This window comes from Phascolarctos cinereus, unplaced genomic scaffold (assembly GCF_003287225.1).
Source record: "Phascolarctos cinereus isolate Bilbo 61053 unplaced genomic scaffold, phaCin_HiC Scaffold_726;HRSCAF=1367, whole genome shotgun sequence".
NCBI lineage: Eukaryota > Metazoa > Chordata > Mammalia > Diprotodontia > Phascolarctidae > Phascolarctos > Phascolarctos cinereus.
Window position 1 is genome coordinate 178,564,875 of NW_027556098.1, and position 26,504 is coordinate 178,591,378.

Consider the following 26,504-nt stretch of genomic DNA (forward strand, 5'->3'; position numbering starts at 1 on the left):
CCTATCCTCTGAGGTTACAGAGGATTTATCTGTATAATTTATCCTGAATATATTTATATATACCCAATTTATCCTGTATATATTTTGTTTGCTCATTGTTGTTTATAGGTTGTCTCCATTAGACTGTGAGCTCCTTGAGGGCAGGGACTGAATTTTGTTGTCATTATTTCCTTTCTTTCTTTCTATCCACAGCATTTACCAAATGCCCGGACACATAATGTGGATGTTTTATAAATGTAGTTGAGGGACTGACTGACTAACCCTCTGGTCTCTTGAGTTCTCCCTGTCATCCCATGATCATACAGCTTTGCCCAGTTCTGGTTTAGAGGCAAAATGCTTAGCAACAAATCTCACACAAGCTGCCTCTTGGCAGAGATCTTCTGCCACTGTTGGAGGTAAATGTGTTGAACCCCCAAAGCTACTAACAGCTCAAATGCCTCTGGACTGAAGAATGGGAAGGAGCCCATTGAGCCTGCCAGTGCCTGAAGAACTCCCCATTTGGGAAGTGTATACAGCACTTCTCAGCCCATCTGTCACTGCTAATCCCCTGGTTATACATAAGACCATCATACAACCTATGGAAACATATTGAAGGTATTACTGTTAGAAACATCTCCTCTCATATTTCAATTCAAAAGTTCCCAGTGACTAATAAATCTCATCCCCAAATGAGATCCATTTCAATGGGATAAATGATGACTAGGACTTTAAGGAATCCTCTAAGAGAAGGGGTTGGGGGTACTGTAAATTAAGTTAGAAAACTTACCCAAAATGCTCTTGAGGGAGAGGTGCACTTCCTCATTACTCTGGGACCTGAACATTGACAAGTCTCACTTTGATCAAATGATCTCACTGTGACTTCTTTTCTTAACTAACAGAGATCAGAGGCTGAAGCAAGGGAAGAAGTAAAGCAAGGGGGGAATGCCCTGGGTAGAAAAGAATCAATCTACAAATTTTGATTTTCAGAATATTAATTTGGTTTGGATATGAAGGCCAGGGTGCTTTGAATATCTGAATCTCTGAGCTGGAAAAGATCTCAAAGATCTACTCATACCATCCTCACCTTGAACACCTCCAGTGATGATGAGATTATGGTTTTACGAGCTAGCCTATTTCATTGTTGTACAATGATAATTATTAAGAATTTCTTATAAATTTCTTTTAGATTTTCTTATACGCAAGAAAGGAGAATTCCCTGAACTCAGCTCTCACAGTGCTTCTGTGAGGATTAAAGAAGAAAAAAAAAGATGATATATAAAAATACGAATGCCTTCTGAAATCTGCCTACACCCATCATTTCCTCCCATTTGCTCTATTTCTACCCAATGGACCCACATTAAGAAAAAAGGTATTCTTCCCTATAATAGCTCTTCAAGTACTTGAAAACAACAAGCAAGTTTGCCCTAAATCTTCCTTTCTCCAGGTGGGTTCTTATCTAAATTAGCCTCCTGGCCCCACCCTCAATTGGGTGAGAGGTAGAGAGTAAAGAGGTACTAGCAGCTGGGGAAATCAGTTTCAAAGAAGCCTGTTCCTTTAAATGTAGTAAGAGTTTCAAAATTGGAGCTTTGTTACTTTAAGGAAGGCCTTCTCAAGTCCAAGGCCTGTACACTTCATCAAGTAATCAAGATCTGCTTATTACATCCTCTTTGTGTGAGATGCTGAAGAATGCCAGATTTCAGTAGCAAGGTAATCCCTCCAGAACCATAGACTCTAGAACCCTACCCTAAGTCTGGGTGACTTACATGATTGTCATTCAGACATCTTTGAATACCTGTACTTTTGTCTGGACACCTTTCTTGATGCTCCTACCTGCTTCTGCCTCTTTCTCCCCCAAACTACCTTGTGCTTACTTTGTCTATATTTTATGCACCTCTCTAAGTCACATAAGAGACAGCAGGTTGCCCTTTCTGCCCAGAAGAAAGCTGTCCTTAAAGCCAGGAAAACCTGGTTGCAAGCCCCACCTCTAACATATAACGCCTGTGTGAAAGTGGGCCAGTCTAACTTAATCCCTTGGTGCTCTAAGTAACTAAAATTACAAATTGAAGAAAAAGTGCCAAGTTGCATTAGTAGAGAGTGTTTCAACATCTGGGAGTTCCCAGTATCAGTGAAATCACCAGGTCCTATTCCTGTGCCTATCTTTATGTATGGGTACATGATGTAGAATATAAGTAAGGTCCTTGGAGAAAGAGACTTTCATTTTTATCTTTGTATTCCTAGAACCTAACACAGTGCCTGTCACATGGTTGGTATTTACACTTGTTTGATTCAAACATTTAGCCAATATAGCTAGAGCAAAAGCCGGGTTTCTGTACTGAAAAGGAATTAAGAAGTGAAATGAATTGGGGTGAGTGGGGTAATCTGTTATCTAGAGTTTACTCAGAAAAGCCCTAGCCTGGGAATCTGAGGACTTGGGATCGTGCCCTAGCTCTGCCACTGATATCTCTCAATCTCTCAGGGTCTCAATTTTCCTGTTTGTAAAATGAAGGAAGTAATCCCTGAGCTCAACTCACAGTGATACTTTGAGTACTAAGAAATATGAATGCACTTTGAAAATCAATGTGCTATTAGAAACCCAATGGACCACAGGGATGCAGGTGGACCCCATGTTATGCAGTACTGCTAAGTAGACACTGCTCGGAGAACATCTACATTTTACAAATAAGTCAGACTGCTAGGACTTTGTACAATGGGCCTTATAACTGCTTCTGGGAAAATTTGGGGTTACAGAAGTTGAATTAGATGGCTTCAGAGGATCCTTTAAATCTGAGACTGGAGTCACAAAACCTAGGCTCAAAACCTGACTTGGCCATTTACTACCATTGTGACCTTGGGCATGTGGCTTAATTACTGGGGCCTCAGTTTCCTCATCTATAAAATGAGGGAGGTAGACCAGGTAACCTGTAAAGTACCTTCCAGTCCAAGACCTACGGACCCTCTGATCCTGTGGTCTTATGAGTCTTTGAATCTATGATTCTGAAATTCTATGAAGCATGACTGTCATACTATTCACTTTATCATTCACTGCTTTCTAAGTTATTCCTCACAGGAAATAAGGAAGCAAAGTTCTAAAAGTATCTGGGTTTAAGGCCCCACGTAATTTGTCCTAAGTTTACCTTCTGCTATTGACTTTGTACGCTTCCACACATTCCTGGGCTGTAGGGGGTCTCCTTTTGTCCCTTCTCTATGAATTTTGCTGACTTGCAGTACACACGGGAAGGCCAGACGGCCTAACTTCCCTATGCCTCCTCTCACTAGCATTCCAGCTGCTATTTCTGGGCAAATAATCAGTACCCTATATAAGCCAAGCTTCCCTGTTCTCTCCCTTTTATGGAGGGGTCAGTAATCCAGCCAATTCACACCTGGGTTCAATAAGCCAGTTCTTCATTATTACTACCCTATTAAATAAACCCTATTTTACACTGAAACAAAACCATTCTTCATGAACACCAGTCACTGACTTCAGTCTCACTGGAAGTTTGTAAGGTCAGTATTATTAGTCTTCCTATTTACCCATGGGGAAATTGAGACAGAATAGAATGCCTCACTTTCTAAACACTCCAGTAACTAACCATTTCTCTTCTTTTATCTCTTTTTTTGTATCCTTTGTGCTTAGCACAGTGCCTGGCACATAGCAGGGCTACACTTAATAAATGTTGATGGATTGACTGATATCCAGATCAGGCCTTTTACCAGACTTCAAACACCTTAACACAGTTCCTCAAGTCTTTTTGACCACTTTCAGCACTGTCTATTCTCTCCAAAATGCCCCCCAAAATCTTCTTTTATGGCTCTCTATGTCCTCCCGTTACTTGCCTCCTAAGCAAAGTGCTTCTCCAAAGACAAGAAATTCCTCTTTCTTCCTTCATAAACTCACCAATTCCAGGAAACCTCCTCTGATAAGGAGAAATAAGGCATCAATTCCAGTAACCCCAGAGAGAAAACAAAAGCAAAAGCATCTCAATGAAATCCTCTTCTTATCACTTCCTTGTTGTTTGTCCTTCATTCTCGAAGAGGACCATGACATCAAGGAGGTGATGCCATGACATGCCAGTGAATTGGATTTAAGTGAGGGAGAACTGTGTAAAGTCACCAGCCTCACTGCAAACTGAGACCTGTTAAAGACCTTAACTTAAAAAGGCCAAGGTCTCCCACTGCATCCAGGGCCATCTCCAGTGGTCCTGATCTATATCTTATTACTCTTTTACACAGAGGGGAAAAGAACTATGGTAAAGACTTGGGGAGGAATCCAAAAAACACTCAGCTGGGAAGTTAAGAGGTCATAACATCCATTTCTAGCTCCATAATTAACTAGCTATGCATCACATTTGACTTTTTTTTGTATTTTATTTTATTTTTCCCCTATTACATATAAAAACTATTTTAAACTTTCTTTTGTTTGTTTAAGTTTTGAGTTCTACTCACTTGACTTCTCTGGGCCTCACTGCCATTATATGTGAAATCAGAATTTGGATTAAATGGTCTCTAAGGCTGACCGGGCAGCTAGGTGGCACAGTAGATAGAGTGCCACGCCTGTAGTCAGGAAGACTCATCTTCCTGAATTCAAATCTGGCCTCTGATACTTACTAGCTATGTGACCCTGGGCAAGTCACTGAAAACTGTTTGTCTCAATTTCCTCATCTGTAAAAGGAGATGGAGAAGGAAATGGCAAACCACTCCAGTATCTTTGACAAGAAAACCCCCCAGTGGGATCACAAAGAGTTAGATACGACTGAACAACAAGGTCCCTTTCCAGCTCTAATAATCCATGATTTTACTGAAACTTCCTGGAGAGCACATATGGTTTCTCATATTCTGTCCAGTATCTCACACATTTGGAAGAGTTCATTACAATATATATTAATTGAGGAATAGGAAATCAATTGCTATGTCACACAAGAGTATGGTGTTAAGAATTGAGAACAGACAACCCTTTCTTCCCTTCTTTCCCTTCCCCTCCCCTCCAATCTCTTGCCTTTCTCAAATCAGCAGACATGTTCCCATCTGGGCTACAATGCCCACTATAGTCTCAATATTCCAATAGGAACTCCAAGCAGTAATCTTCAGCACCTCACTTAGACTCCCTGGAGATATTTCACACTCTTCTCTTCCCCCCTGGCAGTCTCACCCCATGGTCAGCCAGCAACTTCGAGCAATAGGAGAAAACGAGGGGTCTTTTCATGCTCTTTAACAGAACCTTTCATGCAGTGTTATAATCGGGCCTCAGATGCAGGAAATCCTCCTTCAGGGCTGCCTCAGGTCATCTGATCTCTCCTAAAAAAATCCATATACCGCCCCCCTATCCTGCTTTCCCCACAAAAAAAGAAAATCAAAAAACACTAATACCTTTAAGTTTTTGGTCTCTTCTTCTGCCCCCAGACAAGGACTGACCATATAGCTTTGTGTTTGTAAGAAAAAAAGCAACATCCCAAATTTTTCTTCAATAATTACTCCTAGCCCCCATTGTTAGGAAGTTCTTCCTTTTATCTTGCCCAAATCTCACAACCTATAGTGTGATCCCAATTTATCTTTAGTGGAAAGCAAATTTCCACTTTCTTCAAATACCAAATCTTATTATGCAAGGATTCTGAAAGATTCAAAGAGTTTGAAAAGCAACTTCTTATTAAAAGAGGGAAAATTACTAAAATAAATTCTGTACCATCCTATATGGTTGAGGAATAGGTTTTTCTGGATAATCAAGTACTCTATTTAATAGCTTATATGAATATATATGAATAACACATTTACATGTATATATGATGTTGAAAGAACCAAACTAAAATAAAAATGTTTACTGGCTATATGGCTCTGGACAAATCACTTAAATTCTCTGGGCCTCATTTTCTTCCATAATATGAACAGGCTGGAATGGATAATTTCCAAGGCTCTTTCCAGTTCTAAATCCTAGAGTCTTATATGCTTAACATTAAATTTATTATTTTTTAAAAACATTTCTTTTATGATTTAAAAGGTACAAAATAATCTTTCAGTGTCTCAGGGACACCCTAATCAATGTTATTATGATTATACTGTAGATGTGAAGAAGTGCCAGGGAATTTCAATTGTCAGTCAAGAAGCATTTATGTAGCTAGGCACTGTGCTAAGTGTTGGGGATACAAAAAAAGGCAAATAACCCCCCCAAAAAAACCCAAAATGATGTCTGTCCTCAAGGAGCATACATTCTGAAGGAAACATATAAATAAATAGGTACATGTAAGATATCTACAGAATAGATGGGAGGTAATATGAACAGGGAAGGCAATAGCAGGTGGGGGAACCAGGAAAATTCTTTTAAAAAAAAAGAGTGGGCTTTAAGCTAAGTCTTGAAGGAAACCAAGGTAATTTAAGAGGCAAAGGTGATGGGGCAGAACATTACAGGCACCTACTATGTGAAAGAAGGTGCTAGGAACACAAAGACAAAACTGAAATAGTCCCTGCCCTCGAGGAGCTTACCATCTATTGATGGACTGTTTTGATAGAAAATACCATCTATCATCCTCATTTGAGACTTCATTATATAGTCTCCTAAGTAGTCTTCCACTATTCATTCTCTCCTCTAAGACATCCTTCTCTCTGCTGAAACATAGAGCCTATGTATGAATGTAGGCTAGGTATGCTGGCATATAGGCTCCATGCCAATCTTGATCCTGATACTTCTCTGCTTGCTTAGGCTTGGCACTGCCCATTGCCTACCAAGAATAGTTTAAATTCCATAGCCTGGGATTCAAGGTTCTCCATAGTCTGGCTCTAATTTAATTTCTAGCTTTATCTCACTCTTCTCCCCCTTGTGTGCTCTACATTCCAGCCAAACTGGACCACTCAGCAAACCAATGCTGTCCTTTCCCACCTCTTTGCCTTTGCTCATGTTATTTTTCCCATCTTCACTTCTGATAATCCTTCTTGTTCATTAAAATTCACGCAGGTGCCACCTCCTCCAAGGATCCTTCTCTGAGTCCACAGAAAGTAATCTCTCCTAAGCTTATACCTCTCCTATGCCTCATTCCATCACAATTTGTTTTAGAGGCTAGATTTGAACTCAAGTCTTCTGACTCCAGTTCCAGCAAAGCACTCTATCCACTGAGCTAGCTAGCTACCTCCTATCCTTGAGGATCCCATTTTCCTCATCTTTGCATTTCCCCTAGCCTAGTATAATGTTTTAGAAATGGTAAACACAATGAATGTTGAAATGAATTCTCAAAAAACCAAAAACCAGTAGATGAACTCTATTGGACAATAAAGGAGGAAAAGAGTTACTTAGTATGATTTTCTTCTTCAAGGCTAAACCCTCTAGTTGGTTCATCTTTACCTTTTGATTCTAAAGGACTAATCCATTCTGAAAGAGTCAGAACAGAGAGGGCTAAATTTCCGCTTAAGGATTCACATTCCCTGGGCACAAAAATTAAGCAAGAAAACTACCTACTTAGTTCATTGGGAGGTAGCACTTGCTTTGATTATCAAATGAGTTAATGTATGTAAAGTGCTTGTTAAATAGTAAAGCACTAGAAATGTCAGTTATTGTTATTATTAATCATGATATGCAAACACAAATTTCAATTAGCAAGGATCACCAAGGTTTTCTAATGATAAACGAGGGACTTCAAGTACATCAAAGGTTAAACCTTTCTGTTCGACCTTTTCTTGTGCTACATTAAGGTCCCAGGCATCAAAGTCACTGTAGAGTACAATTAGAAATAAATAATAGACAATCCATGCACCTTCTTACTTTTCTTGGAGCAGGGCAATTAAAAATCGGAGAGAAAGCCATGATAGTCAAATGGGATCCACAGCCTTAGAATGTATTTGGTGAAACCCTCCCCAAGAAGACAGAAACACACTTGTCAATGACACTCATTTCAAGTAGATTGGTCACTTGGATGCATGACATCCAGAAAATGAATTGCACTATATTTCTCTTCCCTTTCCCAGGTAAACATCTTAAGAAAGCCATCTACACTGGGTGCCTCCACTTCCTCTCCTCTCACTCTCTTCTAAACCCTTCTAAACAATCTGGCTTCTGACCTCTTCATTCAACTGAAAATGCTCTCTCCAAAATCACCAGTGGAAACTCCCTGAGTGGCAGAGAGTAGCTCCTATGAATCTGGATTTCCCTGTGAATAGTCCTCATGCAGAGAGGCAACCTCAGAATCAAGAAGACCTGTGTTCAAATTCCACTTCTTACACTTTGGAGTAGTGATCCTGGGCTAGTTATTCAATTGTTCAGTGCCCCAGTCAACTTCCTAAGACTGAATGGCAGAGCAGTTGTTGATCTACATTTGTATAGTGAGTTTCCCCATCCCAAAAAATCACAGAGGTGATCCAAAAAAAAAAATCCATATGTGGGTAATTGATATAATTTTTCAAACATCTAAAAAAAAGTTATACAGTCACCAAGCCTGTGTTCTCCTTTCCTCTCTTCAGTGCTTGATGGAAGAAATTTAGCCAGGCTTGATCAATGTATATACCAGGGCAGATCCCTTTCAGTGACCTCATGGTGCCATCTGAGCAACCAGAAGCAGGGTCCAGGCACATGTCTAAGCTAATGCCTGTCACAGTACCCAACATGGAGGGGGACATCTGGCAGCGATGCCAGGATGATCCCAATCCAAGCCACAAGGAAGCCCTATAGGGTCAGAAACCAGAGCGTGGCTGCATTGACCCCTATCCATGGTATTCTGCTCTTTCTCAACAGAAACTGAAATAAGTAGAGGGCAAAATGTGCTGATAAGTATCACTGGGGCCGGGAGCTGAAAGGGGATCATTTGTATCACCACTACCAAGCCAAGGAACACTGATCCTTTATGGGGGATACACAATGCCTTCAAGACTGTATCTCAATAGGATCAAAAGATTTGGAACTAAAAGGGGGCTTCAAGGCCATCTCATCCAACCCCCTGATTTTACAGATGGGGGAACTGAGGTCTGGGAAACAAAAACAGGGATCGGAAGGGTTAACCACGATTCCTAGAAAATGAAATACTGGGTTGGGAAGCCGCTACCTAGTACTGGCCTTCACCCCCTGAAGATCTGAAGACAAAGATTTCTGAGGGCTGTCTGGACTGTATCTGCCCCTTTGGCCTTCACCTCAGGAGACATCTAGCCCTCCCAAAGACAAGGTTACAAGTTGACAAAGGAAGCTTTTCCCTTTAATAAGAACAGTACAACGTCCGTGTGAACACTCAGTTGGTTCTTTTTGGATAATGTTGCTGCTACAAAGGTTGAGCTGTTCCTACCAAACACAAACTGCTACAGGGGTGGGAGTTCCGATCCCAGGAGGTCAACCAAAGCAGAATTTGATTTTGGAGTCTCCCTTTTGCCTCTGCCTGGGTCTGTGAACCTAACTCAGAAAAAGAAGAAGAGAGGCAGATTCGGTCCCTCCTCCTCCAGTTCCTCCTCACAGAGCCCCATAATTCATTCCAGCTGAACCTCTCTCTCTCCACAGGCCTCTTCTCCCCCTCCCCCAGCCCCCCCTTCACTGGCTGGAAAACTCAGTCAATTCCATCCTAAGAGCAACCACCTGTGTGAGCTTGGGGTGGGGGTGGGGGAAAAGCAGCAGTTTAACCCTGTCCCTGCCAACAAGCTAAAAAGCTACCCACACTCCAGAGACTGAGGCCCAGAGGCCTCTACCTACAGGAACATTTTGAAGAGATAATCCCTGAATTTGCCTTTCTAACTTTCTTTCTATTAAGTAAATGCCTTCCAAATTTAAAAATTCTTACTGAAGAACAAATTCACTGACAAAGTTTTGGAAACATATTTATAGAAATTATTAAATTAATCATCTTAACATTTTGAGAAAACTGCTAAGACTCAAAACACTTTCAATCACCATAGGAAGTTGCAGTTGTTTCAGTCAGGTCCGACTCCTTGTGACCCCATTTGGGGTTGTCTTGGCAAAGATCCTGGAGTGGCTTGCCATTTCTTTCTCCAACTCATTTTACAGATGAGGAAACTCAGGCAAACACGGTTAAGTGACTTGCCCAGGGTCACACAGCCAGTAAGTATGAGAACTCACATTTGAATTCAGGTCCTCCTGACTCCGGAACCTGTCTACTGCAATTGCATATGAAGTAAGACCTTCAATCCATGTTTGCTCTGATGCTGTCACTACTGTCTCTGACCAGCACCCTTTAGTGGATCCCAAATGCTCCCCCAATAAGAGTCACAAGGCCCTCCACTATCAAGCACCACTTTTTTTCTTTTACATTATTCTCCCTTACATTCTTTCTGCACTTCAGCCAAAATAGATGACTTGCCATTCCCTATATACATTCCTCATTCTCCCAGCTACTATACCTCCGGATATATATTTCCCCTAGCCCTAAGCTCTTGAAATCCTAAGCATCTTTTGAAGCCCAGTTCAAATGCTACCCCCTCCATGGTGCCCTTCCTAATATCACTCTAGTCTATTAATGCATTCCATAACAAATCCCTTGGTTTGCATCTCTTTTATGAACTTATTTATCATTTTTCATTGTAGCTATTTTTGCATGTTTCATATTTTCACCCCTAACTAGCCAGTAAACTACATGAGGTCAGAGACCGTGTCTTATTCAATCTTTGCATCACCTTCAAAGGCATACCTGTACCTGATTCTGTACCTAACAGATGCTTCACAAAAAGGAAGCCTCAGGATGGAGAGGAAAGGGCCTTGGACATGGAATCACTTAAGTCGTGGGTTGTAATACTGACTCTGACACTTGGTAGCCATGTGCCCATGATCATGTGACTTAATGTCTGTGAGATTCAGTTTTCCCCTCTGTAAAACTGGAGTAATAATACTCTCGGATCTACTTCACAAAGAATATTCTGAACAGCCTTCCAACTCTTCCAAAGTTCTACAATTCTATAAATGTATACAAAGCACTTCATAAGCCTGAATGAACTATATAAATGCCAGCTACTTCTACTGCTAAATGCCTGTTGAAATTGAAACCATCTCCCATGTTAGTTTTGCTGAACTGTTTTTTTTTCCTCTCCTTTTGTATTCTTTGTTGCAAGGGTTAGCTTTCTGGCTAGGAGAAGAGGGAGGGAAGTTAAGGAGATGTAAAATCAAAAGATAATGATTAAAAATTTCAAAGAAATTGAAACCATCTCCAACAAAGCAAGTGCTTTCAGCTCTCTGGACTTCACTCTCCTCAACTATAAAATAAGGGGGGTGGACAAGATGATCTCTTGTCCAAGGCCCCCCACAATTCTGACATGCAGTGATACTAACAAAAAAGATATAGTTCAGAAATTGGTGATGGAAACAGTCTTCTCCCCAGTTTCATTTTGCTGGTGCTAGGTGGTTACTAATGGTCATTAACATGGGATGGGAGTTTCCTGGTGCCCTTTGTGGAATGAGTTGGTGGTCTTCAGTCATTCCTAATGGGCAGGTGTAATTTATTTCCTATGTTTCCATTAGAAACACACTAGGGGAAGGCCAGAGGGGAATAATCCTTACCAAATGGCAAAGTATTTCTTCTCCCCTCCCCCCAACTTCCTAGAGGGGAGGAAAATTCATTGATTAGTATTAATTAGCTAATGATGGAGGAGCACTTTGAAGATGAAAAGACCTCTGGAATGCACAGCATTAGCTGATTGCAGAGAAGGGTGGATAAACAGAGAAAGAGCCATATAAAATGCCCTGGCCTAGCCTGAACTCCTCACATGCCTTTGTCCCTCCCTGCACTTAGAGAGCTTGTCTCCACCACCATAGCCAAGAACACATTCTTAGCTGGGTTACATAAACCTCTAAAAATAGCAATTTATCATGGGCATACTAAGTGACCCTTGACTGCAGTCTTTTGATGGACTATTAGGTTATTGCAGTCTCTGCTTTCTGTTGCATGTTGCATCTGAAGATAAAAATCATTTTAAGTGCCTTTCCAACTTTAGAAGTGTATCCGTTTCGTACTTTGGACATTTATTCATCTTGAGAACCACTGAAAAAGGTTTCCAGTGGTCAAGTAGGTTTTACCACAGATAGAGATTTGAATTCTTTTCTCATTCTTGTGGTCTGGAAAAAAAAAAGAAAAGGGGGGAAACTTGAACAGAATGTAGTCAGTCTGCCTACCCGGGCTTGATAAATGAATGCAGATTAAACAGATCTGAGAAATAGCAATATTTTTATTTTCCACTTTCAATTCAATAAACATTTACTGAGCACCTACTCTGTGCTAGGCAGTGGGGGAAAAAAAAGATCCTCAAAGAACACAGAATCTACTGGAAGCCGGGGGAGATGTTCCATAGATTCAGGTAAGTATAATACCTCTCTGCATATTTAGTGTATCACTGTTACCCTATCATTTGGGTCCCTTTGGATTAGGTAGCTAAGTGGTATAGAAAATAGAGTAATAGATTTACATTCAGAATTAGATCTCAATTCAGCCTTAGACACTTACCACTGTAACCCACACACAAGTCACTTAATCTCTCTTGGCCTCAGTTTCTTCATCTGTAAAATGAAGACAATCATAATAGCATCTACCTCTTAGGATCACAAGGATTAAATGAAGTGTAACATATTTCAAGTATTTTGCAACCGTTAAAGTGCTAGAGAAATGCTAGCTATTATTTGATGGCAAAAACTGTTCCACTCTTTCTTCTCCCCCGCCCCCAGCACCTAGCTCAGCATCTGGTATATATTATAGTAGTCATTTCATAAATGTTTGCTGAATTGAAGTGTGATGGTGTTATAGTAGCAAAAATCCAGAAAAAAGCATTCCTTGGAAAACAAGAAGTCAGATACTTTCACAGGGTGGGAGATTAAGAAAAACTTGGAGGAAGACAAGGAGGAGGAGGAAGAGGAGGAGGAGGAGGAGGAGGAGGAGGAGGAGGAGGTACCTGAGTTTGAAGGAAAAGAAGGATTTCAACATGCAAGGATGAGAAAGAATAGCATTCCAGGCATGGGGGCAACCTGTACAAATGCTTGGAGGCAGGAGAATTCACGATGGGATTAGGGAGTAGATAGTGGCTAAGCACTTGTGATAACACTATTCTTATGATATACTGTATCTTAAATACTGGAGTGCTATAGGGAACTATAGGCCTGGTGCCTACATACACAGATTCTCCAATATATCTGTGATCTCATCAATGTAGTCGGTCTCAGGTCAAACCCATCCATAGCTGCCCAACCCATAGGAGTTATCCATGTCCTTCCCTGAGAACACCATAGAAGCTCCATGTCACATGCTGGGGTCCTTCTTCTCATTCCCTTGACATTACATTGCATGGATACCAGTAGTGAATTCGGGCTATCCATCCCTCATCACTCATTCTAGCTATGTAACCATACCATCTTTTTCAGGTCACACTTTTTCTAATGACAAACTGTAAGCATTTACCTTGTGTAATTCTACATTTGTAGCAGCCTTCCCCTGCCCACCATGTGCCTCTCCATTGCACTTTGGGTTATATAAATAGACTATAAATGAGAGTATGAAAAGCAAATGAAGAACACAAAATGCCATGTGATCAGAAGAAAGAAAGTAATCATGGAAATCAAAGAGGAATCAAGGGAAGCTTCCTGGAGGAGATGGCATTTTAGCTGGCCTTGAAGGGCCAGATGGCATCAGGCAGAGATTAAGGAGAGAACATTCCAAATGTAGAGAACTGCATGAACAAAAGTATAGACACAAGAAAGGTAGAGCCATGCTAAAGGAACTATTCCAATTTTATTCTAGGAAAAGTCATATGAATTAAAGTTGGAAATATAGAGTAGACCTAGACTATGAAAGGCCTTGAATGCTAAGCTAAGGAGGCTTAACTTTATTGAAGAGGTGATGGAAAACCATTGAAGAGTTCTGAACTGTGAAGTGACCGTGATCAGATTTGGAGATATATGTAACAGCAGAACAAACTGGAGGTTGAAGAGCCTGGAGGTGGTAATACCTATTAAGATATTGCAACAGTACAGGTGAAAGTTAATGAGGGCTTACATTTAGGAGGTAACAATAAAAAAAAAAAGAGGGAAGCAATGAGAGAAAGATTCAACACTGATGACATTGGATGATGTCTGAAACTTGGAAAACATTTTTTCATGGAAACAATGTGAAAAATAAAAAACCAACACAGTAGTTAGGTTTCCAGGCTAGCCCACAATAGCTGATTTAATCCCTAAAAGAGCTGAACTACACAAGTACTATTACCTTACAACCTAGCCTCCATTTATAACATTACTTCAAGCTCCAACTTGAGATGCCAGAAAGACCTCTGTCTGGCAGTAGAGTGAACTCTCCCCAGCTTTAATGATGGCAGGCACTACCACAGTAAAAAAAAAAAAATAGGAGAGCTGCTAGAAAAGATGGAGAGGAGTATAGGGAGAGAGGTGGAGGTTGCAGGTTATAAGGCAGGAGCTTCTGGGATTGTGGTTCTGGCAGTAAATCTAGAGGAGGGGCAAAGAGGCAAAGTGGAAGCAGCACCAACAGCTGGCACATGCCGATGTCATTCCTAAGTTAGGTGTGTATAAGTCAGGGGTGTCCTGCAGTGAATTCCAGAGTTAGAGAGAACTTTAATTTCTATTTTTAATTATCCACTGATGGTGTCATCCATCTCATTTCTGCTTTGCCCAAATGGACGACTGAAAATTGACTGCAAATCAGTTTTAACTACTCAAATATGTGGACTATTAGAAAGAACAATGAATATGGACTCAAGAAGATGTGAATTAAGATCTCCCCATATGTTCATTTATTCAGCAATTATTTATGCATTTATGCTGTCTATATTCTAGCTGTTGTCTCTCCCATCAGAATAGGAGTTCCTGACAAGTAGGGATCGTTGGATTCCTTGTACTTGTAGCCTCAGTCCCTGGCAAATAGTAGGCACTTACTAAATTCCTGTTCGTTGAGGGATAATAAAGTACTGTGTTAGATGCTAGGTGTCCAGCCCTCAATAAATTCTTGTTATTTGATTGATAATAAAGTCAGGTGCTAGGTGTCCCGCCCTCATGGAGTTTGCCATCAAACAGGCAGCCTGTAACTGATACATAAATATGAGTAACTAACAATACCTACAAACAGAATAAAAGTTGACCTTAGTATAAGAGAACAAAGAGCTATGTGAATTCTAAGGAAGGTAACATCATTTTCAATCTATAATATTATGAAACATTTGTGGAAAAATGCTTTCTTGGATCCAAACAGCTGACTTCTAGAAAGTTCAGGCTTGTCTGCATCTATTTTTTATGGACATAAAATCTACCTTGCCCTGATTACTGGCCTTTCTCTGTTCTGCAGCTCTTCTGCCCTCTGGTGGTGGGTGGGCTTGTAAGACGTTGCTGCCTAGACCTGTCATGCATGTATTAGAAAGTTTTAAATTACAGCTTAAATTATTTTAAAATACAGTACTTTACAAGTACAAAAATATTTACGTATATTATCTTACTTGATTCTCACAACACTGTGAGACAAGAGATATGTGAGAAGTTTCAACTTCTAATCTGTAGGTATTGTTAGTTAAATATGTAACATAATTATCCCCATTTTATAGGTGAGGAAACTGAGACTCAGAAAGCAGACATGATTTCGCCACAGTCACATTGTTTCTAAGTGACTGAGCCTCGACTTTAAGTCAGCTCTTCTTTCTAGTTACACCTCTATTTCTTTTGTTACTACACCATGCTGTCTGTAAGAATTTTATAAACTCAGAGTTAACAGTGCTTTCCAAAGAGGCTTTAAATTCCTTTCACTGACCTGCACAGGCAAAACAAACTAGATACTTGAACAACTATCCAGTGAATTTAGTCCATAGAATTGGTTCATTAGAGGACACTGGAAATCTACATGAAAAGAGGTTCAATTCTGTATCACATATGTCATTCAATTGTGAACACAGATCATCCCAGGGATTAACAAGCAGATGTACCATTGCTGCAAACTCCACATAACTACTTAGCAAATGAACAATGGAATATGTCTTCACAAATCACCCTCTCTGGCCCTAAAAGAAGAGTTTTCCATCATTCTTTTTTTTAAATGAATCTGTTATATTCTGTTCAACGTAGTGACTAGTAGGTTTTTTAAAAGTATTTTTAAAAAAACAACAACAAAACGAATTTGTTTTCTGTTCACTCTCTGAATCAGTTTAAAGATCCCTGGTCTTTATCTCGCTCTGATTCCTGGCCTTCCGAAAGCCCTAAGCTGAGGCTTCCATCTTGCTGAGCAGATTTTCAAACAAAGTCCCCTCCCTGGCTGTGTTCAGGGAGCTGCCCTCCAGAGCCGCTTGCATGTCCGCCAGGGGCTCCAATGCCTGGATTTATTTCCCACATCTTGAACGCATCCCTCCCTCCCTCCCCCCCTCCCATTCCTAAATCCTACAGCCATGACAGAAATAAATTAGCTAGAGGTACAGGTCACACCTTGGAGAGCAGGGAGCGTTCTGTGGGAAATCAATAGAGAAGATGGGATTCTCAAACAGTCGAAGCAGAAGGAATTATGCATTGACGGCCATACACGAGCCAAACAAAGGAGCCTGGGAACAGCGGTCCACCAGTGCACACAGAGTTCATGCATTCAGCCACCTGAACCCAAGACCAACTCGCCCTGCACAAATAGCTCCCCCTAAACACCTGTTTGGAGGGGGGAGGGAAGCTTTTCTGAGAGGCAGCTAAAGGCTCCAGGCATCAAAAAAAAAAGTGTTTTGTTTTTGTTTTAATCGCTGGAGCAGGCTCTTGGGGGAATTTTGAGGGGGTGTCTGGAGTGTCCACTCCCTGGCAACAAGAGCTGAGGCTGGAACAGTTTTGCCTGAATCTCTCATTTAGTTCCCTCCAATAAGCATTTGTTAAGCACCTATGAGGTGCAAGGTTAGGTGCTGAGGCTACAGAAGAAAAAAAAATAGGTTCCTTCCCTCAGGGAGCTTACAGTCATTTTGTATCAAGTATATATTGTATCAAGGAGTATACAATTTATTTTTTGCTAAGTATAAATAAGAAACAGAAAGCATGATGAAGGCAAAGGAAAGTAGCAGACAAAATGCTCTAGGAAAGCATAAGGAGGGAGAAAACTCTTTCAGCTTGAGTCTTTGTTTAAAGCCAAAAGTAGCCCAAGGTTGATTCCTTGTCCCCATGAACTGTATGATTTTCCTGCCTGAGCCCGCCACAGGGCTATCCTCAAAAACATTACCCCAAATCCAAGTAGGAATGGTTTCAGGGAAATTCTATCTCTTTACCCTTCTGGTCTACAGTTTCTTAATCTGCAAAAAAGGAAGATTGAACTAGCTCTCCCAGGTCCATTCCAACATTTGATGATTTAAAAATTCTTGTCCATTCTTGCAAGGTAAAAGAATCCTGGACTTTGAGTTTGGAAGATTCACAACTCTGCCACTTACTGGCCAGGTGATCATGGGCAAGTTCCCCCAACTTCCCCCAACTTCTCCGAGCCTCAGTTTCCTTATTGGTAAAAATGTATATGTATTATTTATAATAATACTTGTAATATTTCTGTCCCAGGATTGTTTTGAGGAAAGTGCTTCATAAACCTTTAAAAGGCTATAGGAATGTGAGCTATTCTTACTTTTACCAAGAGCCTGTTTCTTCCCTTTGCTCTTTACCTTGTGGAGAGTATCACATGTAGTCACAGAAATAAGTTGGAAGGGATGTCAAAGACTCAGGGGCCTAGCCCCCTTCTTCCAGGCAGGTCTGTGCCTGTCAGGTTCTTTGTACTCATTTCAAAGCTCTTCTTGAATGGCGATTCCACAACCTGTCCTGTTAACCTCTTCTACTGTTTATTTCTGCAGTCAGAAACTCCTTCCTTTCGCCTAATCCAAGTATACATTTCCCCTGTCTTCTTGTCATCTCCCTAATTGTACATCTTCTAAAAGCTCAGGAAATGATCCCAATGCTGGCAAGAAACTGAGAGCTCTTGGTGTTCTCATGGGGAAAAAAACGGCTCCACAGGATGGTGTACAGTGCCATTTAAGTCAGAGAACCCAAATTCAAGTTTGGCTCTGCTGCTCACTCTGTGGGTGACACTGGGCAAGTCACTTCACGTCTCTGAGACTCAGTGTTCTCTATAAGATGAGAGGAATGGACTGGGTGATTGTACTTTCTGACTCTAAATTTATAGTCCTGTGATAGGACTAGACTAGCCCAGCTCAGTTAGCAACACGGCACTATATCCCAGTTGGTAAAAGAGAATATTTTTTAAGGCAGAAAATGCTGAAGTCCTTCCATTTGCCAATAAATACCCACAATTAACATCCAGAGGCATAACTACTAAGGCAGCACGGCATAGTAGAAAAGAGTGCTGGATCTGGAAACAAGAGAGGGTAGAGGTCAAATCTCTAACACTTACTATGTGACTATGGGAAATCAATTAAATTTCCTAAGCCCAACTTTCTTCTTCTATAAATTAAAGAGAACAATAACTGTCTTTTGACTCACAGTTGTTCTGAGGATCAAATGAGGTTTTGGGAAAGCACTGTTAGTATCTGGCAGCTGGGCAAGGCAGTGCACAAAGTGCCAGGCCTGGGGTCAGGAAGACTTATCTTCTTGAGTTCAAATCTGGCCTCAAACATTTACTGGCTGTGTGACCCTGAGCAAGTCACATAACCACATTTGCTTCAGTTTCTTCATCTGTACAATGAGCTGGAGAAGGAAATGGCAAACCATTCCAGTACCTCTGTCAAGAAAACCTCAAATGGAGTCATAAAGAGTCAGACAATACTGGGAAAAAAAACCCGATTGAACTGAATATTAGCATCAGCTATTATTACTCTAGTTCCAGGATGGCCACACCTTAAAGGTCCTCATTTGAAAAGAAAATGTAGTTGAATTTTACAGCATCCACTTTCAGCAGTCAAATAACTTTCCTCCACTTTATGAAGAAGGTATAACACTCACAAGGCAGTCAGTCAGCAGCACACTCGATGTTGTACCTTGACTTGCCTAACTTTGGACAACAAATGATGATGGATCCAGTAGCTGGGTGAAACATAATTATCTTCTATAAGGTGTCATAAGAGATTTTGTCACCTTAGACCCTATGAGATATAGATATATAGATAGACTTACCTTTGTGTGTGTGTGTGTGTGTGTGTGGTGTGTGTGTGTGTGTGTGTGTGTGTGTGTGTGTGTGTGTGTGTGTGTAAGGGGATGTTGTAGTACCTATACATGAAAGGGAATGCTGTGGTATATTCCCTAAACATTATTTTTTTAAAAAACATTTTATTTTTAATTTTGGAGAAATTATGGGCATAAGGCCATGGACAGAGACTTCTAAAAGGAAAGATGAATGGGAGATTCTCCAAAACAAAATTCTTAGAGTAAATCATGAATGCCAATGAGGAAGGAAAAAAGAAAGACATCCAAAGAGATAATGTGCCTACAAAAGGTGCTCTTTAACAAGTTCAGATTTTTTAAAGCCTTGGCAAAAATACATAAATAGAAAACAGAGACACAACTAAGAATGAATATAAAAAATCATGACCCTTGTAAGAATAATATCACTAAGGTTAAAAACTGGAATGAATTTGCAAAAAAATAAAAAATTAAGGGAGCACAAAAAGGATTTATGTGTGCCCAAAACAAAAACAAGAAAAAAGACACAAGCCTACTTCTTGGGAAGATGATATTATGTTAATAGATAGACAAAATGCAAAATTAAATCAACTCCTATTCTTCTTGTCCTCTTGATCAAGGAGAATTTTTCTTCAAATTGAAAAAAGTAGAACAAACATGGTTAAGAGGAAATTGAACCTTCTCAGATATATAAGGAGATTGTCTCTTAGCTCCTAGCCTTTATAAAAGATTTCAAGGTTACTGGTCCAACAAATTATCTACCCCCACAGCATAGTGGAATAATTTTATTTCTACTACATATCTTACATGGTTATTATTTTAAAAAAGCACTTGGTAAACCTTAAAAGCATATAAAGATATAGGTCATTGTTGCTGTTGTTATTACTGTTATTATCATACCAAGAACCTGTTTCATTCCTGCTCTTCTCCTACCTGTGGAGGGTATCACATGCAATCATGAGAATAAACTGGAAACCAGGACCTCAACAGCTCACCTGCTCCACTCCCCTTCCCCTGTAAAGGTCAGTGCCTGCCTGGTTCTTCCAAATGATCCTTTGTTTTCATTTCAAAGCTCTTCAAAAATGGAGATTCCACAACCTGCCCTGGCAACCTATTCCACTGTTTATGGAACTTGCAGAATAAATTGTTGAACCATTTGTTCATTATCTTCAAAGAATCGTGGAAAATGGGCGAAGTGCCAGCCTAGGTATGTGGAGAACATTTCATTAGGCTGTACAACTGTGGAATTTTATTTTTTAGTTGTTTTTAGCAAACTGTGAATACTTTATAATAAAGGACATTCTTTTTGTTCAAAAAATTAAAGAAACTTCTTTTTAAAAATTAACAAGGGTACTTTAATTTTGAAATGCAAAATTTTAAAATGAGACACAGAATACAATTTTTTGAAATACATCAACGTATACCTGGACACACATTGTATGTAAATCTATCAGTGTCAGCAAACTAGAATCAGGCAAATGCTTTCTCATTTAGAAAAAAGGGTGGAGGTGGAGGCCACAAACCAGTGAGTTCGACATAAAACCGTGGAATATTTCTAGAAAGGATTTTCAGCTGAACGCTTGGAAAGGGAAGTGATCACTAGGAATCAGCATGGATTGACTAGGAGAATAAATCATGCAAATGAACTTATTTCCATTTTTGATTGTGTTTTTGGACCGAAGTCCTTCTCCAGTGCCTTACTGCCACATTCTCAAGGGCTTTGCTAACAAAGGACAAGCTCTGGCAGGCTCTGCCCAGCTGGAAAGGGTTTATATGGCAAATGACCACATGCCTGTTTGAGAACCAACCTCCCTTAATTCCAAAAGATTCATCACCCAAAGGCTGATCTCTAGATGATTTTTTTAAGCTATAGCAGGTTAGAAAGAGGATCTGTTAAGGCCAAGCAAGAGTATGAGCTTTGTTGTTGGAGAGATTACCACACCACCAAAATTCCAGATGATGTAATCACCGAAGACTGGACTGGTAGCTCAGAGAAATGTCATAATTACAGTATATCTGATTTTCAACAAGGATTTTTAACAAGGTTCTCAGGACAGTTCATTAACCTCTCTGACCCTCAGTTTCCCCATGGGTATAATGGGGAAAAAAATACTTGCAACAGATAACTGATCTAGAACCCACTGTGTATATAACAATTAGTCTGATGCATAGCTGGTTGAACAATCAATCCCAAAAGGTATTGATTAATGGATTAACACCAACATGGAGGTTGAACCCTAGAGTTCAATCCTCTTCCTTTTACTGTTCAACATTTTTAACCAATGACTCAGATGATGAAATAGCATGTGTCTCAGATTTTCCAACAACACAAAGCTAACATACTGAATGACAGAACTGGCATCCAAAAAAAATGGGACAAAATAGAAAAATGGGCCAGATCTAATGAGGTAAAGTTTAAATGAAAAGTCTTGTACTTAGGTTCAAAAAATCAAGAGAACAAGGGTAAGATGAAAAAGATGTGGCTAAATGGCAATTCATGTGAAAAAGACTTATGAGTTTATTGAACCATCAATGTGATATACCTGCCCAAAAAAACAAATGTAACCTTAGGCTGAATTAACAGAAATATAATACCTCACCTTACTCTGCAAAGTCAGGCCATTCCTGGAATATTGGGTTTGGTTCTGGGCATTAAACTTTAAGAGGGACATTAAGATGAAGGGGTTGGAAAGGGGCATCCAAATGGGAGTGACCACCATGATTGAGGGAACACAAAAACATTCTCTGAATAGTGCTCAAAAGGAGTGGAGATGTTTAGTTCAATGAAGAGGAGAGTTAGGAAGGATATAATAACTATTTTAAACTTTCTCAGTCTTATTTTCCTCATCTTCAAAATGGGAATACTAATGCCTACCTCACAAGGTTATTGTGACGTTCAAATGAGACAATGTAAAGTACTTTGTAAGTGTGAAGGGAGCTATATAAATGTCAGTTATTATTTAGAACTATTGCATTGTGTATATATATATATTAATAAATCTGGGATTTCAAGGCCCAGAGACAGAGTCCTGCATTCAGCTGATTTAAATATATGGTTTTATGGGACAAAGGATATTGAGGGTGTATGTGCCCCAGCACCTCACTGACACCAGGGTTTCTGGGTTGGTTGTTTCTGTTCCTGAGAAATGAAGTAGCATCCTCAAAATCTCAGTCAATCTACCTGGCCTAGAAATAAAGGCTGGTTCCAAACTGCCCAAGGAGGTTATCATCTGGGGGCTTTGCAACGAGATAGAAAAGGGAACAGAAGCCTTTTGTAAATACCAATCTAGGCTAAGCTATAAACACCAATTTATAAATACTACTCTAGGACAAACAGATACCTGGGAGGGAGGGAGGGAGGGAGGAAGGAAAGGGAAAGAGAAGAGAAGGAAGGAAAGGAAAGGAAAGGAAAGAAGGAAGAAAAGGAAGAAAGGAAAGAAAGGAAGGCAGGGAAGGAAACGTTTAACAAATGCTTTTTCCCATCCTTCCTCTTTATCAAAGTGTCTGTTTTGTGCCAGGCACTACGCTAAGCACTTAACAATTATTATGTCATTTGAGCCTCACAACTAATCTGGGAGGTAGATACTGCTATTATCCCCATTTTACAGTTGAGGAGACTGAGGCAAATGGAAGTTAAGTGACTTGCCCAAGGTCACACAGCTAGTGTAAGGAGTGGGATTTGAACTCAGGTCTTCCTGATTCCAGGCCCATCTCTCTATTTACTGTACCACCTAGCTTCCTATAAGTATAAACAGAGGGGTTGGTTGAATTCCACTGGTTAGGACCTGCACTTATGCACTCATCAGTCATTTTAGCATTTTCTTTCTATATACCCTCCCTTCCCCATACTCCCTCTAGGAGAAGGGGCCCAGCCTAACCAAACTACATCAGTGTGCTATATTTATGTGTAGGCAAGTCATTACAGATGCTTATCTTTTACCTCTTCAACTAGACCTTAAGCTTCCCAAGGTCTGGAAACCTAGCTCTCATTTTTTTTTTGTCATTGTTCTCCAACAGTATCCTGTGCTCTACACACAACGGGCACTCAGTAAGTTATCTGTTACCTAGTGTTGTTTTCCCCATTATACAGATTAGAAAGCAGAGTCTTAAAGCCTGTAAGTGAACAGCTCAAAGTCACATTGTAACTAAGCACCATAGTTGGAAATGAAGACTCTTGAGTCTTGTGCTCTTTCTATTATACCACACTGCCTTGTAAATAAAAAACCTGTCTTTTTTAAACCTCTTACTAAATTGTTAACTATATGACTTAAGGTAAATCATGTAATATCAATTTTCTCATCTGACCAATTGGCAATAGTCATCCCAGCCCTACCTAGTTCACACAGAAATGTTTTAGGCTTAAATTACATAATTGATGCTAAAGTATTTTTAAAGGTCTATGTATGTGAAGATGTGGCAGTCCTTTAGGTCTTCAAAACAAAAGAAAACAAAGAAATCCAAGGTATTATTATCAACATAATAAAGAACACTTGGTGCAAGGTTCTTTTTCTTTGTTATCCCTCTCTTGTCAAAATCCAGACTTTATCTAGATGAGAGACTGAAGTGACCTAGCTACCTACATCTTTTCTGCTTCTTTTCACATCTGCTACCATATTTGAAATTTGGTCAGTAGGTGACCAACTCAGAGAACATCAGGGTGACATGCGTGGTGAAAAGGGAAAGGAAAGAAATTCATAGAGCATATAGCTCCTTGCCTTCATTCCCAGTCCTGGGGCTCCATACACAGGTTATTAGGTGATACTGCCCCTTGGCCCAGACCTTGATTACTAGGAACCTCAAGATGTTATCTTACTCATCCCCTGCCTCTGGGTAAGAAGACTTCTGAGTCTGAAGAAGAGGTATTTCTTTTTCTCTGGTTCAACATATCAAGAGTTAGGCCACTTGCTAGAGTAGAAAAACTGAAATAAAGCTGTATTTCTTTGGTTAACCCCTTAGGGAATCTATGCTGAAAAAAAAAATGACCAACCAGGGGCAGCATTTAGTCTTGAAAAACCAAAGACAGGTGCAGAAGAAAGGAATCTGAAGCAAATTCAAAAGCCTAGGGGCCCAGTGAGGTGATGCTGATGCCTCCACCAACATGGCTGCTATATGGCTGAAATACAAAGCCACATCTAGGGAAGGGGAAAGGGTCATAGCTCCAGGTTTGCCCCTTTGGGGCTCCCCCCTGTTTTTCCCCCTATGATTCTTGACCCTTCTGGCAGCCCAACCGGAATGGACTGATTGAAGTTAAGAGAGCATCAACACAGCCTTAACTCCTGCCTGGCCTCACCTCCACCACTCCATCCTGAAACACAAAGATGAGGAGGGGGTTGGGAGTCTGGGGGGAGGGAGGAAACAAGGGCCTTTGGGTTTCCTATGAAACAGAAGTATTTCCATTTTCCTTCTCTGAATAGTCATCAGTCTGATTTACACACTGATAAGACCCAATGCTTTTTATCCCAGCAAATATTTAATCCCTAACAGATCAATAACCTTCTCCTTGCTATTCATTTATGAAGGAAAATAAATCCCCTTCCGCTCTTAAAATTCTTGAATAAAATCATGCCAGAACCTGGGATGTTCTGATCATAGACACATCCACATGATTTCACAGCCTCAGTTCCCTATGGTTGTTGTTTTTTTTAAAGAGGCTACCCTTGCTAACTTTTACTCAGCTGCCAGGATCTCACCAATCTAGGTTTACACATTTATTTCCACATGATGTTATAGAACTGCAATGTAAAACCTAGTCTTTCAAACAAAAGTTAAAAAAAAATTAACAACTTTCAACCATGACTAAACATATAATGTAAAAAAAAAAAGTGCTGTTGCAGTCACCTATCTCCATGAACTTTCTTTCCTTTTTCTCCATTTGCAAGACTTGTGCACGACTTTTCTTAGTCCAGTGTCTCCACAGGCCTAGCCTTTTTTATGCCTGTTCTGCTGCAAAGGTAACAATAAAAGCTGTACCTCGCTCTGTAATTTGCAGCTGAATTTCCTTAAGTCTTAATATTGTTAAAAACTGAATTAAAAGCTTCTCCTATTCACCAAATACTGATACATCCCCAAAGGCCCCTGAAAGTTGCAAAAATTACCACTACTACCAGCAACAAAAATGCCTCTTCTAACTGTGGCAGCACCAAAAATAGTAACTTTCAACAAACCAGCACCAAGCCAAGAACTAATAAAGAACACCTCTCCATTCACATCAGTATGGTTACATCAGCCTACCACAATATTAAAAAGAAAAATCCACAATTTATGGTGGAGGGAGTACCCTAATGGAGGAAGAGAGAAAGAAAGAGAGAAAGGAAGAGAGAGCGAGAGCGAGAGAGAGAGAGAGAGAGAGAGAGAGAGAGAGAGAGAGAGAGAGAGAAAGAAAGAAAGAAAGAAAGAAAGAAAGAAAGAAAGAAAGAAAGAAAGAAAGAAAGAAAGCTTTTAAATGCAAATTATCCAAAGACACATTTTGTCTGTGTTCTGGAAATTTAATCCAGCATAGAGGATTTTTTTTTTTTGGTGGAAGGATTTGTTGTACACACATACACTTAGATGGAAATGTGGCTGAATTCCTTCTAGTTTAATTAACAGTTTTAAAATGAAAAAAGTTAGCCCCTGCCTCCATTAGCTGTTTAAAGACTTTATTAGCATTTACTGACCTAAGTAGTCTTCAGTTCTCAGGTAGCAAAGTTTCTTTTCTTCTCCACTGAAATGCTCATATGAACATTCAAGGACATTGTATTACTGAACTGATCAGAAAAGAATATTGTTTCCAATCTTCTGGTGCCCTACACCGAAAAAAAAAAAAGAAGAAGAAGAAGAAAGAAAGAAAGAAAGCAAAATGCAGACTAATCAGGCATTATTCTTCCTTGTGGAAAAAAAAAAGTAAATCCAGTATTCTGGAATGAGTTCAAACATAGCTTGACAGGCTACAGGAGAATTTACACTGAGCATGCTTAGCCCTGCACTGCTTGCATGAAACACTCTTAATGAATATCACTTCCTTCCCACTGGCTACTCCTGCTGGAAGTCCACACCCACTCCTCTTTCAGAAGTCAGGAATGTCGCTTCAACCAAAGTCCAGAAAACATGCTTATACCCAGACAAGGCCCCAGTGATCAATAAACTCTCAGGTTGTGACCTGGAGGTCAGTTTGTCAAATAGACCATAGGGGTAAACTTCTGTACTTGTTTATCCTCTTGTTGTGGCCACAATGAAATGTATGCACTCTCCCTGAACAAAAGAAAAGAGCGCTCTCGCTCTCTCTCTCTCTCTCTCTCTCTCTCTCTCTCTCTCTCTCTCTCTCTCTCTCTCTTTCTCAATCTCTCTTCTTTCTCCTCTTCCTCTCCTTCCTCTCTCTCTCTCTCCTTTCTCAATCTCTCTTCTTTCTCCTCTTCCTCTCCTTCTCTCTCTCTCCTTTCTCAGTCTCTCTTCTTTCTCCTCTTCCTCTCCTTTCTCTCTCCCCTCCCTTCTCTCTCTCTCTGTCTCTCTCCCCTCCCCTCCCCCTTCT

The 26,504-nt window shown here is 40.2% G+C and overlaps 1 long non-coding RNA gene across 1 annotated transcript in view; it reads right to left on the reverse strand.

The window, feature by feature from the left end:
* Window positions 1-25,961, reverse strand: part of LOC110207252 (uncharacterized) — a 184,248-nt gene extending 158,287 nt beyond the window's left edge. The window contains exon 1 of the long non-coding RNA XR_002324107.2: window positions 25,654-25,961. This is a non-coding gene — a long non-coding RNA (uncharacterized LOC110207252). The remainder of the gene's footprint in view (window positions 1-25,653) is intronic.
* Window positions 25,962-26,504: the final 543 nt, after the last annotated feature.